General features: G+C 47.4%; 1 long non-coding RNA gene across 1 annotated transcript in view; it reads right to left on the bottom strand.

Annotated features, from left to right (window-relative positions):
- Positions 1-2,626: 2,626 nt before the first annotated feature.
- The window catches only part of LOC309344767, a 57,355-nt gene continuing 43,471 nt past the window's right edge, over positions 2,627-16,510 (bottom strand). The window contains exon 2 of the long non-coding RNA XR_014157874.1: positions 2,627-4,252. This is a non-coding gene — a long non-coding RNA (uncharacterized lncRNA). The remainder of the gene's footprint in view (positions 4,253-16,510) is intronic.

Here is a 16,510-nt window from a genome sequence, read left to right as displayed (position 1 = left end):
CTTAGTGGCTGTGTGGTGCTGGGGGTGGGATGTTGCTCTTGTTTCTGTTAATTTTTTGTATCTTTATTTTGGATCTTATCATTTATGTGGAAGTTGTTCAATTTGGTTGTGTAATTTTTGATGTTTTGTTTATTGTTTATGACTACTTTTGGTATGTCTGTAGTTAGGTGTTTTTTAATACAATAAACCCACAATTTATGTGGGAGTTACATTCCAGGGTCTTGTGCCTAAAGCCAAAATAGTGTATACCAAAAACACATTGGGTTCAATGGTGGGCTGCAATGTCAAAGTCATTTCCCCCCAAACCCCATCCCCTTTTTTATTTTTTTGCCCCACATGTAAAGCTGAATGTGCACAAATGCACGTAAGTTGTGGGCGTACTGTATGTTGTAAGCCACCTTGAGCATGGTTTTAACTCTGGAAAGTGGCATACAAATAAAATGGCTTCCTTGATGCCACAATTTCTGTCCTTTCATTCTAGGATTTTTCAGATTCATTTCATGGCAGCTTTCCCCCTTAATGCGTTGTCCTTCTGCCATTGATTTCCATGTGAGCCAACCACGCACCGTCCTTGGTTCCACAATGGCAGGCGGGAGCGCTCTCTGCTGCTGCGCTCTGCTCGTCCGCTCAACAGCTGATGGGAGGGAAGTTGTTTCTTGCAGCTGTCTGAGTTGCTCAGCTTCCCTGCCCTTCCTTGTGAGATTGAGGGCGAGAAGGGAGGAAGAGGGTCTCCACTGCCCCTTGTTCCCCTCTTACCCTTCCAAGCAAAAGTGGGGGAGACAGAAAACAAGCATCTTACTTATGTGTGCGGGGCCCCGGAATGCAACCTCCATGTGAGTGAGGAGTCTCCTCTACTGAAAACAAATAATGTTGCTGCTTCTTTGACATTTTCAGCATACACACTATTTATCACTATTTCACTATCATCTGATAATACATGGAACAGACTCTTCTACATATAGCAAATGGTGCTGAAACAGGCAAAATCTCTTAAAGCAGAGATGAATGAAATTAAAAATGCAATCATAAAGGCACTTTAAAAGGACACGGACATTTTGAATTAAAAAACAGGTGAACATTTGACATGGTTAGGAAGGAGCTGTTAATAAAATAGAAGCCTTTTATATGCAACTGTCTGGAGAAATGAAGCAATTAAATGATAAAGTGGAAATTCTGGGAAGTCAGACAGAGAGATAGAAAGATATTTGGATAATTTGGCATTATTAGAATTGAGAGACAAAGAGTTCTACCTATGATTTAGAACAATTCCTGAAGAGAAGGGTGAAGATATTAGGGTTAAAGTCATTAATTCGCTGGCATGCTTTTTGGAAAAGACTATGGATGATTTGGAGGCAGAAACAGACAAAATCTACAGAAGTAATTCACGTTTTGCAAAGCTAAGAAAGGTGCCAAGAGATATTCTGGTCCAATCTGTTAGAAAGAAAATTAGAGACAAAGTCCTGCAGCAGCATTTTGAGACTAGGTTGAAAATTGACAATATAGATGTGATTGTACTGAAAGAAATCCCACAGCAGACACTGCATAAAAGAAAGTCAAGTAAACTTACGCAGAAAAGAATCCAATTTAGATGGAACACACCAGAGGGAGTGACTTTCACCTTTAAACATCACAGATATTGACTGGATTCAGTACAGAAAGCAAGAGAAATTTAAACTAGGTGTGGCAGTTATGTAAATAGATGAGACTGAAGGAACAGAACTGGGAGCTGTAAGTACAGACTTGACAAAATAATCTGCCCAGATGTGGATTTCAAATATTTAATGTGAAATATAAACGGAGCAAATGCTCCTCAAAAGAGAAAAAAGTTATTGGTTTGAAAACAAATGAAACTGAATCTAATTTGTTCACAAGAGACACATATCAAGAAAAGGGATATAAAATATTTGATTAAAAGAAAATAGGTGAGGAATCTATCCCTGCAGGACTGAAGAAAAAATGGAGTTCTATATATATATTCCCGATTTTGCCTCAAACTGGTATTTTCCGATGAACAAGGTAGATATGTTGGGGTGGAAATTAATATCTAAGAGAGTGAAACTTTGGTTGTAGGCATTTATGCCCCAAATGAAGAGAAATCTGTATTTTATAAAGAACTTGTGGACAGGTTGATGGACTTTTCATATGAAAATTTGTGCCTTATGGGAGACTGGAATGACATGGTCTCCCCAATACAGCACAGTAGAGAGAAAAATGTGGAATCAAGGAGACTGTACAATTAAAACAAGGGGACAGTAAACAGTGAAAGGTTATGGCCTCCAACTGTTTTCTCATTTACAATTAACAGAAATATTTAAGTTGGATAATAAGACTTTTGGTATAGAACAAAAAAAGACAGATATTGAAATACAATTGCGTACAGATGACAAACATGTTATTGCAGAAATATATAAACTTAGTTGAAATTTGAAATGCAAGAAAAACAAGTTAAATAATGCATGATTAAATGGGCAAAATAAATGGTTCTAATATACAGATGAAACAGGAACAAATGTGGACTAAATGGTTAAAATACACATTGTGTTGTGATTTAAAAGAGAGTTATTACAAAATGATGTAAAATTGGTACCTAACTCCTGAGAAGTTAGGAGTTCTCTCCCCCCCCCCCTTTTTGGTCTGTTTTTATTTAGATTAGTTTTTACCCTGATAAAAAGATATCTGATATTAATCTTTGTATTCTTTTACAAACTTTAATAAAATATTTTTTTTAATCCCGACTGGTGATAGAACACTTGCCATATGGAAAATAGCATGGACCAAGATCACTTCCAAAAAGCCTCTCCATCCCTTTGATAGCCTATTGACTAGATTGAAAAATTGTGCCTCTTTCCTACCTGTGTTTCCCAAACAGAAAAAAAGTGTAAAATTACAAAATGATCTAACCTTGCTCACTCAGTATCTCACACTACAGGGAAACTGGAGTGCCTTACAATAGTGAAAATAAAAAATTAGAATTTTCAGCTATTAAAGCAATTCTATGACATAAGGAAATAGGAATGCCTTTGAGTACTGGTGATGCCTTGAGTACTGGTAAGTCACATTAACATTGCATTCACCAATGTGTAATATCAGTAAGAGATGCAAATTTTCAGCTTCCAATTTTGTTTGACAGTTGGTCTAACTTGTACAAGTTCTTTTTGTAAGCCACCAAATGCCACCTTAAGCAAGCCTGTAGCACCAACCCCTTCACCTCACCCCACAAAAAAGTACATGCATGCACCTGAGGGATGCAAAAACTTTGTACTAATACACTGAAAATAGAGGAAAATACTTTGCTTAAAACATTTGCCTATTTGTGTGAACTGAAGGTATGTTTCAATTCCTTAATGATTTCCAATGGTCTTTACAAACCTGTCAACTTCTCACTTCTCTGCATGTTTACTTGGAATCAGGTTCCACAGGCTGTGTTTGCATGTAATGCGAAGCCAGAAAATAAAGTTTATTAAACCACTAGGGATTAAACTTCAAGCTAGGCACTGATACAGGCATTCCTGCTTCAGGAAAATAAACCATGGGGGGTATGGTGTCCTGTGACATTTGAACTCAAACAAATCATGACCACTAGCCAACTTGAAGTCATGGCAACCGTGGTTTGTTTGTGGGAAACAACTATGATTCCAGGTTTGGATGACATACTAAACCAACCACTTTGTGGTTTGGTTTCCCCACTTGCAGAAGGCAGAAGCAAAGTAGGAATTCATATTTTCTGGCTTAGCATTAAATGTGAACACAGCCACTAGGTCCCACTGAACTTATTCCCCAATAGGTAAAGGCAAAGGACCCCTGAACAGTTAAGTCCAGTCGCAGACGAATCTGGGGGTGTGGCGTTCATCTCGCTTTCAGGCCAAGGGAGCTTGCATTTGTCAACAGATGGCTAGCACACAGAAATGCCGTTTACCTTCCTGCCGAAGCGGTACCTATTTATCTACTTGCATTGGCATGCTTTCAAACTGCTAGGTTGGCAGAGAGACACGGGTGGCGCTGAGCCTCTTGGGCTTGCTGATTGAAGGTTGGCTGTTTGAATCCCCGCAACGGGGTGAGCTCCTGTTGCTCTGTCCCAGCTCCTGCCAACCTAGCAGTTCGAAAGCATACCAGTGCAAGTAGATAAATAGGTACCGCTGCGGCATTTCCATGCACTCTGGCTTCCATCACAGTGTTCCGTTGCACCAACCTAGCAGTTTAGTCCTGCTGGCCACATGACCTGGAAAGCTGTCTGTGGACAAACGCCAGCTCCCTCAGCCTGAAAGCGAGATGTGTGCCGTACCCCATAGTCACCTCTGACTGGACTTAACCGTCCAGGGATCTTTTATTCCCCAATAAGGATGCACAGGAACGTAGCTTTAAGCTGAAGAAGGTGGCAGAAAAGACGCATGGACAATAAACAGGATCTTAAAATTAATTAATTCATTCATTAATTAAAAACCTCGGCACTTGTACCTTACAACATCCATACAGTCCCCCCCTCCAGAAGCACATATCCAGCACATGCAGTAATCATTATTCATACATGATCTCTTAATTTTGCATTCATACTTTCACAGCCAAGAAAAAGAGCCACCCTTAAAAATACTAAGCAACTAGGTTCTAACCTGATTTGCATTTTACTCATATTCAGTCCCTGTGGGGACTTCTTCCAGTGGTGCCTGCCTGCTACCCTTAAAGTAGGAGGCAGCTAGGAGCCACAGTGAGACAAATTAAACACCAAGACCCCAAAGCACAGATGTCAGAGCTGCCCGAGGTCCCAGCTCACAAAGGACCAACACCAGTTCTTGTTATATACAAAAGTCTTTATTGAAGTTCAGTTTCGATTTCAAAGCCGCGGTGCGCAGCTCTACGTCTCAAACTCTAGACCGCTGAAGCTCCGTCTGAATCTCCTCCCCCCAGACACCAGTTTAAGACTCTAGCCTTGCTCCACCTCTTCCTTTGCTCTTTCCTCCTCTGGGTCCGCCTGTCCACTGGGGTCTTGCCCTTTCTAGACTCTTCTGACGCTGAATCCCCTGAGTCTTCCCCCTGCCTCCGGCGGGCTTTAGGACCTGGTTCACAATCCGGGTTTTCTGCCGTCCCGCGCGCCTGTACCTTTGAACTTGGCGCGCGCGCCCAGCCGGCAACTTTTCTCCTGGCCGTTACACTGCTCCTGTCACTGCTTCCCTCTTCGGGGGGGCTAGCTGGACCTGAGTTCCCCTCCGTTCTCTCACTCTCTGATAGAGGCGTGGTCAGCCCTGACTCATCTTCTCTCCCTACTGGAGGAGACGCTGGCCCCGACACATGGGACTCTTCCCCCCCACTACGCTCTGGTGGGGGAACTGGTCCTGATCTTCCGCTGCTGCTTTGGGAGTCCCCGCTGGCCCCTTGCTTCTGGTGCGTCCCCCTTGGGACCCCCCTTGCCCTGGCCATCGGCGCCCCCTCTGGGAATCTTCTGAATCGCTGGAGAAACTCATGGAATCTCTCGGGCCACTGTCATACTCCCCTACGCTGCCCTCAGATTCTTCCCCTTCGCTCTCCGTTTCCTCTCTCCCCTGTGCCTCTGCTCCTGAGCCCCTGACATCCATCCCCCCCTCGAAGCCCCCCCTTCCCCTCTTCGGGTCCGGGTTCCGGGTGCTCCTGTGCTGTGGGGGTGAGTGCGGGATACAGTTCTTCCCCCCTGGTATCCAGCCAGCCAGCTGGATCCGGCCAGTCTGTAATGGGCTTGTCGACGTCGATCTCCTCTGCTTCCATCTCTCTGCAGCTGTGCTCGAACCCAGGATCCCCCCCCAACACGTCCATGTCCGTCTCTCCCGTTGCCTCGGGGTATGCTGCCTGTAAGGGTCCCCTCAGCAGTTCCCTGCTCCACCCCACCTCCGGTTGATCGTCCCACCAATAAGAGCGTTCTGTGACCGACCCCGAGAGTGATCCCTCTGGGGAGCTCGTTTCTGGCGCCGTTTCCTCAGCTGAAGAGAACCCCTGGAACGTGCTGGCTGAAAGTGTGGGTGTGAAAATATAGTCGTCGAAATAATCTGCCAGCATAGGTCTGTGTGGGAAGAGTGCATGGAACTCGTCCTTGAGATAGTGCTCCTCCACAGCATAGTACGGTACCCACCTGTTGGCGCTGGCCGGGGTACCTTCCCTGGCGAGGAGATATTCAACCCCCTCTTCCCCCCATCTCGAGTCTAAAATCTCTGTGACCTCGTTGAGTGGCGCCGCCCTCGGTGACCCCCCCCCTTGTCGGCGATTCGCTGAGTGGGTCTGGTGCGTTCCCTGGCGCCTGAAACCTGTGGGGTTCCTTGTAGGGTGTGAGCACTGATCTATGAAAGACCGGGTGCATTCTGGAGCCCTCTGGGAGTGTCAACCGGAAGGCCACTGGGTTTATTTGTGCCTCAACTTGGTAAGGCCCTAGCTGCTTGTGCCTGAGCTTCTTCTTAGCTAACGTTCTGGCCGGCACTGCCTGGGCTGCTAACCAGACCCAGTCCCCCACCTGGATGTCTTCCCCGACTCTACTGTGCCTGTCTGCCTGCATTTTGTAGGCGTGTTTTGCTAGCTCCAAGTGCCTTCGGAGTTGCTTGTGGACCTCCTGTAACTCCGCTGCCAAGGCCTCTGCTCCCCGTGGCTCCCCCTCCACCTTCGTCTCTAACCCCAGGAAGGTTCTGGGATGCCACCCATTGTTGGCGAAGAACGGCGTCACCCCCGTAGACACGTGCTTCGTGTTGTTGTAGGCAAACTCGGCTAGCGGTAGGTAATCCACCCAGGTCGAGGGCTGTTGATTTGCGTAGCATCGTAGGTACTGCTGCATGATGGCGTTGACCCTCTCCGCTTGTCCGTTGGTCTGCGGGTGTCGTGCCGACGCTAAGTTGATCTTGACGTTCAGGAGGCCCAGCAGCTTCTGCCAGAAGCTCGAGATGAATTGGCGACCCCGGTCGGACAGGATGGACCGCGGTAAGCCGTGAACCTTGAACACGTGGTCTATGAACAGCTTGGCGGTCTGTTCCGCTGTGGCCACCTTCGCACAAGGAATGAAGTGCGCCATCTTGGTGAACAGGTCTACGACTACGAGTACCGCTGTTTTGCCTCGCGAGCTGGGCAGATCTGTGACAAAGTCCAGGGCCACTTTCTCCCACGGTTCGAGCGGTGTCTGTAGCGGTTCCAGCAGTCCTGCTGGCGGCCTGTGTACTGGTTTGGCCCTTTGGCACGTGTCACACCTAGTGACGTAATCCGCGACTTCTCCCCTCATCTTGGGCCACCAAAAGTCTCTGGCTACTAATTCCGCCGTCTTGTCCTTGCCGAAGTGCCCGGCACTGGGTGCGTCGTGTAACTGCTGCAGTACTTTTGCGCAGAGGTCGTCTCCTGGCACGTAGAGGGCCCCTTTGCGGATGAGCAGTCCGTCGCGTATCTGGAATTCGTCGTCTTTCGCTGTGCCTCGTCGCACCTCCTCCATCTTGGATTGTGCGAACGAATCCGTCTGCAGCGCGCGACGTACCGCGTCCTGGTCCACGGTGGCTGAAGCGCACGCCCACGCCTTCGGTGCGAAAATGTGTTTGGCCGCCACCGGTGCCGCTTCCTCGAGAAACTGCGGCTTCCTGGATAGCGCATCCGCCATGACGTTGCTGTCTCCCGGGATGTATTCTATCCGGAAGTCGAAATCCGCAAAGAACTCCGCCCAGCGGATGTGTCTCTGGTTCAGGAACCGCGCCGTGCGCCAGTACTCCAGGTTCTTATGGTCCGTGAGGACCTGCACTGTGTGTTTGGCTCCGATGAGGAAGTGCCGCCACGCTTTGAAGGCTGCATGAATGGCCAGCAACTCCCTATCCCAGATGGTGTAATTCTGTTCCGACTTGCTGAGTTTCCTGGAGTAGAATGCGCACGGCCTCCAGTCCCCTTGCGGGTCTTGCTGCAACAGGACCACCCCCACCACTCTGTCCGAGGCGTCTGTTTCAACCCTCATTGGTTTGCTGGGGTTGACGTGTAGCAGCTGTTCTTCGGACGCGAAGAGACGCTTGAGTCTCTGAAAGGACTGCTCCGCCTGGTCCGTCCAGGTGAACTTCTTCTTCTTGGAGCTGAGGGTGTCCGTGATGGCTGCCGTCTCCATCGCGAACCCCTTGATGAACTTGCGATAAAAGTTGGCGAAGCCGACGAACTTCTGGACCTCCTTCTGATTGCGCGGGCTCTTCCAGTCCAACACCGAGCGGACCTTGGTGCTGTCCATGGCGAGTCCCTTGTCGGACAGCTTGTAGCCCAGGAAATCCACCTCCATCATGTCGAACTGGCACTTCTCCAGTTTGGCGTAAAGTCTGTGCTCCCGTAGTCTCTGCAGGACCTCCTTGACGTCTCTGTCGTGAGCCTCCTGCGATTCTGAGAAGATCAGGATGTCGTCTAGGAAGCAGACACACTTCTTGTAGAGGAGTCCCGCTAACACGTGGTGCATGAAGGCCTGGAAACAATGGGAGCCATTTTGCAAACCAAACGGCATAACTCGGTATTCATAGGTGCCCAAAGGCGTAAACATGGCCGTCTTCCACTCATCGCCCTCCCGCATGCGTATAAGGTTGTACGCCCCTCGAAGATCCAGCTTGGTGAAGATGCGGCCCTTCCTCACCGTCGCGAGCAGGTCGTCGATCTTGGGCATGGGGAATGCCATGGGCTTTGTCCTGGAATTGATGATCCGGTAATCAACTACCAGCCTCCGTTGGGGCGTGTCTTTCTTCTTCACGAAAAACACGGGACTGCCCCCCACTGCTTTGGATTCTTGGATGAATCCTCGCTTCAAGTTGTGATCTATGAACTCCCTGAGTTCTTGCAGTTCGTCTTCAGACATGGAATACAGTTTCCCAGTCGGCAGCGTCGCCCCCGGCAGGAGGTCAATCTTGCAGTCGTAGGGCCTGTGGGGAGGCAGCTTGTCCGCTTCCTTCTCGCAGAAGACCTCCAAAAACGCCTTGTACTTGTTGGGTACCGCTTGTAGCATGCCTAAGTGGAGCTGTGGTTCATCCTCTTGCCCCTCATCTTCCTGGCTAGTCAGGATGCAGACTTCCATGGTGAGTCCATTGGGCAGCTGGAGCGATGCGGTGAGTTGCACCACTGGTTTGGGCGGGAGGGGGTCTGTGGGCTGTAAAATCTCTGGGGGCTGCTTCACTGACTCGCCTGGCTGGGCCCCAGTGCCTCTGCCTCCAGCCAGGCTTCGTCGTTTCCCTGCAGCTGTTCCCCCTGCTGAACTGCTCCCTTTACTGTTGCTGAGGCTGCAGTGTGCCTCTGGAGCCTCTGTGGACACTCTTTGGCCATGTGCTGTCCACTGTCGCAGATGTAACACTTCCTGCTCCCTCTAGGAGCCTTCGCCTTGACTGCTCCTGGTGTTTGGGCTCTGGTTGCTGTCTGAGCCCTGGCACCACCTATCTCCATCGGCTCTTCTCCCCCCCCCCCACTGGAGGCGTGGATTGCGCGCGCGTTGTCTCTCTGGGTAGGAAGGGAGTTGTTCTGACTGGTGTGCGTGCCATACGTCCCTCATCCCTGCTCCAAGGGCGTTCTTCCAGGCGCACCCCTATCGCCAGCGCTCTTTGTACGACTTCTGTGGTGCTGTTGGGTCTTTCCCCTCTCGCTAGTTCATCTTTCACAGCCCCATTAAGCCCCTCCCAGAACAACAGCAATTGCATGTTGATTGCCCTCTTAAAAGACAAAGTCCAGCAACTGGAGGAACGTGTGGCTACGCTCCAAAGAATTAGAGCTGGAGCTCTTCTTGGAAGCAACAGAGCACACTGTCTCCACCAAGGAGGAGACAGGGGACTCCCCTGAGAAGGAGGCTAGTTCACCAACACAGGAGCCAGATATATGGAGAAACGTGACTCAAAGAAGTAGGAGGCCCAGGGTTCGCTCTGATTGTTTAGAAATACACAATCGCTTTGAGGTCCTCTCCCCTAGAATGGAAGACGAAGAGCAGACTCCATTTGAGGATCTCTCCCTCGTTACAGTCGATCAGGTATATGAAGACGAGCAACAAAGTCAGTCCTCAGGGAATGTGCAGGCGACCTTGGAACGGACAGATCATGGAAGAACCCCGACCAAACCTAAGAGGAGGCGTGTAGTGGTGATAGGGGATTCCCTACTGAGGGGAACAGAAGCAGTGATCTGTGGGCCTGACAAGATGTCTCGGGAAGTGTGCTGTCTCCCCGGGGCTAAGATCCAAGATGTAACTGAACGACTGCAAGGAATCATAAAACCCACTGACAAATACCCCTTCCTCTTGGTTCATGTGGGAACCAATGACACTGCAAGCAATAGCCTCCAGAAGATCAAAAGAGACTATGAGGCTCTGGGCAGGAAATTGAAGCAATTAAATGCACAAATTGTCATCTCATCTGTCCTCCCAGTTGAACGACGTGGCCCAGGGAGAGAGAGAAAAATAGTGGAAGTGAACAGCTGGCTTCGCAAATGGTGTAAACAGGAACGGTTTGGATTCTTAGATCACGGACTGCAGTTCCTTGAAGATGGACTTCTGGCAAGCGATGGGCTGCACCTCACAACGGTTGGGAGGAATGTTTTTGCCAAAAAACTCAGAAACCTCATCAGGAGGGCTTTAAACTAACTAATGTGGGGGAGGGAGACAGTGCTCCTGAAGGTAGGAGTCTATCAATTGATGAAGATGATCATCCAAATGTCATAGACCAAATGGAGCAAACAGCACGTAGACCTAGTGGTGGGAGGAAAAAATCCTTAAATAAGAGACACGGGGGAATGATTAATGGACTTCTATGTCTGTACACTAATGCGCAAAGCATGGGTAATAAACAAGATGAGCTTGAGCTCTTGGTACAGCAAACTAAATATGACATAATAGGCATCACTGAAGAGATCCCAGATCTCTGTGAAGAGATCCCAGATTTAGAACCTCAAAGCCAAAGTGAGAGCATTTGGGTCAAAATTAAGGGAGAAAAGAATAACAGGGACCTCATTGTGGGAGTTTACTATAGATCCCCAAGCCAAACGGAGGACATAGATGATGCCTTCCTGGAACAGATGGCCAAGCATGCAAAAGGAAGGGAGATAGTAGTAATGGGGGACTTCAATTACCCGGATATTTGCTGGATGTCAAACTCAGCCAAGAGCATAAGGTCAAACAGATTCCTCACTGGCCTTGCAGACAACTTCATTGTTCAGAAAGTGGGAGAAGCAACAAGAGGAACAGCCATTTTAGATCTGGTCCTAACCAAAGTTGATGACCTGGTTAGTGGGGTAGAAGTGGAAGGATCATTAGGCGCGAGTGATCATGCTCTTCTGAAGTTTACTATACAGCGGAAAGGAGCAGCCAAGCATACTAGGACTCAATTTCTTGACTTTAGGAAAGCCGACTTTATAAAACTTAGGGAAGTGCTGGGTGAGATCCCATGGATAGTAATATTAAAAGGAAAGGGAGTTCATGATGGTTGGGAGTTTGTTAAGAGGGAGATAGTAAAAGCACAACTTCAGGCAATACCAATGAGACGGAAACATGGAAGGTGCCTAAAGAAGCCAGGGTGGCTATCTAAAGAACTTTTAACTGTGCTAAGATTAAAGAAGTGGCAGAGAGATATCTCCAGATTTGTCTGGCAGGGCAAAAAGCCCAGAATCAAGTTTAAGATATTAACTGATGAGAAAGAAAGAGGGGGCTTTGCCCTGCCAGACCTAAAGTTGTACTATGAAGCCGCAGCTTTCTGCTGGCTAAAAGACTGGCTACTTCTCGAAGACACTGACGTACTGGACCTGGAAGGTTTTAACAATGCTTTTGGTTGGCATGCATACTTATGGTATGACAAGGTTAAGATCAATAAGGCCTTTAAGAACCATATTGTCAGGAAAGCAGTGTTTAATGTCTGGACAAAATATAAAGACTTATTGGAAAACAAAACTTCAAGGTGGCTTTCACCTCTGGAAGCCAAGGCCCGAAAAAGACCCAATATGGAGGCCAAATGGCCAAAATATTGGGAAATATTAGAAAAAGATGGAGACAATTGGAAATTGCAGAGTTTGGAGAAAATGAAGGATAAAGTGCGAGACTGGTTACACTACGCTCAAAGAAGTTTTTAAAAATGACAAAAAGTTAGGGTTCCAGGTGGAGAAATCGAAGTTGGAAACAGAACTGTTAGAACCTAAGACTAAGGTACTTTCAAGAATGTATAACTTGCTGTTAAAATGGAACACACAAGATGAAATGGTTAAATCGGCTATGATAAAGTGGGCACAGGATATTGGGCATAACATTATGTTTGAGGACTGGGAAAGGTTGTGGACCACTGGGTTGAACTTCACTGCATGTAATGCTTTGAAGGAAAATGTAATGAAAATGATATATAGATGGTACATGACCCCAGTTAAACTTGCCAAGATATACCATTTGTCTGATAATAAATGTTGGAAATGTAAAGAAAATGAAGGTACATTCTTTCACCTCTGGTGGACTTGCCCTAGGGTGAAGGCTTTCTGGGAAATGATATATAATGAGCAGAAAAAGGTATTTAAGTATACCTTCACCAAGAAACCAGAGGCCTTCCTTCTGGGTATTGTCGGCCCGAAGGTGTTAAAGAAGGACCGAACATTTTTTATGTACGCAACAACGGCAGCAAGGATACTCATCGCTAAGAACTGGAAAACTCAAGATCTACCCACACTGGAAGAGTGGCAGATGCAACTGATGGACTATATGGAACTGGCCGAGATGACTGGCAGAATCCGAGACCTGGGAGAGGAGAGGGTTGAAGAAGACTGGAAGAAATTCAAGATTTATTTTAAAAAACACTGTAATTTGGTTGAATGTTAAGAAAGGATGCTAGATCATAAATAATTGTGCACCACTAAACTAGATGGAATTAAGATGACAAGTAAGTTGAGGAAAAATTATAAACCTATTGGAGAATTAACAGATTAGAGTTAAATGAATGTGACACAAGATTGTAAACAAGATGATAAATTGCAGGCAAGAATTGACAATGATGCAAATGGGAGCGGGAGATGTGAGGGAGTCCAAAGAAGCTACGAAAGTATGTTATTATATATGTTACACTGTTTTCTATCTTTGCATTTATGTTTAAAAACTTTAATAAAATATATATTTTAAAAAAATATATTAAAAAAGGATGTGTACAAAAAATGGAAAAGGGGGGAAACCACCAAAGAGGAATTCAAACAAATAGCCAGCACGTGTAGACACAAAGTCAGAAAAGCTAAAGCACAGAATGAACTCAGGCTTGCTAGAGAGGTTAAAAGCAACAAAAAAGGCTTTTATGGGTATGTCCGTAGCAAAAGGAAGAACAAAGAAACAGTGGGGTCACTCAGAGGAGAAGATGGTGAAATGCAAACAGGGGATACAGAAAGGGCTGAACTCCTCAATGCCTTCTTTGCCTCAGTCTTCTCCGATAAAGAAAACAATGCCCGACCTGAAGAATTTGGAGCAAATGATTCAGCAGAGGAAACACAGCCCAGAATAACTAAGGAGATAGTACAAGAATACTTGGCTAGTTTAGATGTATTCAAGTCTCCAGGGCCAGATGAGCTGCATCCAAGAGTATTAAAAGAACTGGCAGATGTGATCTCAGAACCACTGGCAGTCATCTTTGAGAATTCATGGAGAACAGGCGAAGTCCCGGCAGACTGGAGGAGGGCAAATGTTGTCCCTATTTTCAAAAAGGGGAAAAGAGAGGACCCAAATAATTACCGCCCAGTCAGTCTGACATCAATACCAGGGAAGATTCTGGAGCAGATCATTAAGCAAACAGTCTGTGAGCACCTAGAAAGGAATGCTGTGATCACCAATAGTCAGCATGGATTTCTGAAAAATAAGTCATGTCAGACTAACCTGATTTCGTTTTTTGACAGAATTACAAGCCTGGTAGATGAAGGGAACGCAGTGGATGTAGCCTACCTTGATTTCAGCAAGGCATTTGACAAGGTGCCCCATGATATTCTTGTAAAGAAGCTGGTAAAATGCAGACTTGACTATGCTACCACTCAGTGGATTTGTAACTGGCTGACTGACCGAACCCAAAGGGTGCTCATCAATGGTTCCTCTTCATCCTGGAGAAGAGTGACTAGTGGGGTGCCACAGGGTTCTGTCTTGGGCCCGGTCTTATTCAACATCTTTATCAACAGGTAGCCGTGTTGGTCTGCCATGGTCAAAACAAAATAAAAAAATTCCTTCCAGTAGCACCTTAAAGACCAACTGAGTTAGTTCTAGGTATGAGCTTTCGTGTGCATGCACACGAGTGTATCTGAAGAAGTGTGCATGCACACGAAAGCTCATACCTAGAACTAACTCAGTTGGTCTTTAAGGTGCTACTGGAAGGAATTTTTTTATCTTTATCAACAACTTGGATGATGGACTCAAGGGCATCCTGATCAAATTTGCAGATGACACCAAACTGGGAGGGGTGGCTAACACCCCAGAGACAGGATCACACTTCAAAACGACCTTGACAGATTAGAGAACTGGGCCAAAACAAACAAGATGAATTTTAATAGGGAGAAATGTAAAGTATTGCACTTGGGCAAAAAAAATGAGAGGCACAAATACAAGATGGGTGACACCTGGCTTGAGAGCAGTACATGTGAAAAGGATCTAGGAGTCTTGGTTGACCACAAACTTGACATGAGCCAACAGTGTGACGCGGCAGCTAAAAAAGCCAATGCAATTCTGGGCTGCATCAATAGGAGTATTGCATCTAGATCAAGGGAAGTAATAGTGCCGCTGTATTCTGCTCTGGTCAGACCTCACCTGGAGTACTGTGTCCAGTTCTGGGCACCACAGTTCAAGAAGGACACTGACAAACTGGAACGTGTCCAGAGGAGGGCAACCAAAATGGTCAAAGGCCTGGAAACGATGCCTTATGAAGAACGGCTAAGGGAGCTGGGCATGTTTAGCCTGGAGAAGAGGAGGTTAAGGGGTGATATGATAGCCATGTTCAAATATATAAAAGGATGTCACATAGAGGAGGGAGAAAGGTTGTTTTCTGCTGCTCCAGAGAAGCGGACACGGAGCAATGGTTCCAAACTACAAGAAAAAAGATTCCACCTAAACATTAGGAAGAACTTTCTGACAGTAAGAGCTGTTTGACAGTGGAATTTGCTGCCAAGGAGTGTGGTGGAGTCTCCTTCTTTGGAGGTCTTTAAGCAGAGGCTTGACAACCATATGTCAGGAGTGCTCTGATGGTGTTTCCTGCTTGGCAGGGGGTTGGACTCGATGGCCCTTGTGGTCTCTTCCAACTCTATGATTCTATGATTCTATGATTCTATGAGATCCCGGACGGCAGCAGAGTCCTTCTCCCAGCCCAGCACATTTACTAACGCAAAAAAGCGGGAGTGATATTGTCTCACAGTGGCTTTGCCCTGCTTCAGCCCATGCATTTCCCTCCTGGCCACATCCACATCAACCGTTGATTGAAAACAATTGTCCATAGCCTTGATAAAAGCTGTTGAATCTTTGAGGGCAGGGTAATTCTCGCGCCATAAATTGCGCAGCCACGATTTAGCTTCCCCATGCAGATGAGTTATTATGAAGCCTACTTTCTCCTCCTCATCTCTAAAGTCTTTCCGAAGCAAACTGAGCGCGAAAACTATGTCTGCTCTGAAGTTAGGATACTGCTGCAGATTCCCGTCAAAGTGGGATACGATGCTGCCCCCCCTCTTCCCGAGGCCAACTCCCTCTGGCTTGGGTCCTGGCAGTCCCTCTTTGCCCCAACGTTCCCACCTGGTCTGCAGATCTCGGCAGAGCGCTACTGCTTCTTCCTCTCTCTTTCTGGATGCTGCTACTTCTGCGTAAAGCCTCGTGACTGCTTCTTGCAGGTCTGTCACCTTGTCCTCTGTAGTCATCTTTGCCGATCTTCGTGAGCTCGCAAAACACCAAGTTTTGCCCCTCGCTGCGCCAACTCACGCTGCGAGGGTTAAATCTTTTTAGAGACGGAGCTTACTGTCAGAGCTGCCCGAGGTCCCAGCTCACAAAGGACCAACGCCAGTTCTTGTTATATACAAAAGTCTTTATTGAAGTTCAGTTTCGATTTCAAAGCCGCGGCGCGCAGCTCTACATCTCAAACTCTAGACCGCTGAAGCTCCGTCTGAATCTCCTCCCCCCAGACACCAGTTTAAGACTCTAGCCTTGCTCCACCTCTTCCTTTGCTCTTTCCTCCTTCTGGGTCCGCCTGTCCACTGGGGTCTTGCCCTTTCTAGACTCTTCTGACGCTGAATCCCCTGAGTCTTCCCCCTGCCTCCGGCGGGCTTTAGGACCTGGTTCACAATCCGGGTTTTCTGCCGTCCCGCGCGCCTGTACCTTTGAACTTGGCGCACGCGCCCAGCCGGCAACCTTTCTCCTGACCGTTACACTGCTCCTGTCACTGCTTCCCTCTTCGGGGGGGCTAGCTGGACCTGAGTTCCCCTCCGTTCTCTCACTCTCTAATAGAGGCGTGGTCAGCCCTGACTCATCTTCTCTCCCTACTGGAGGAGACGCTGGCCCTGACACATGGGACTCTTCCCCCCCACTACGCTCTGGTGGGGGAACTGGTCCTGATCTTCC

The sequence above is a fragment of the Podarcis erhardii genome (assembly GCF_964252035.2).
Source record: "Podarcis erhardii genome assembly, chromosome: 6".
NCBI lineage: Eukaryota > Metazoa > Chordata > Lepidosauria > Squamata > Lacertidae > Podarcis > Podarcis erhardii.
This window is presented reverse-complemented; position numbering and strand designations above follow the sequence as displayed.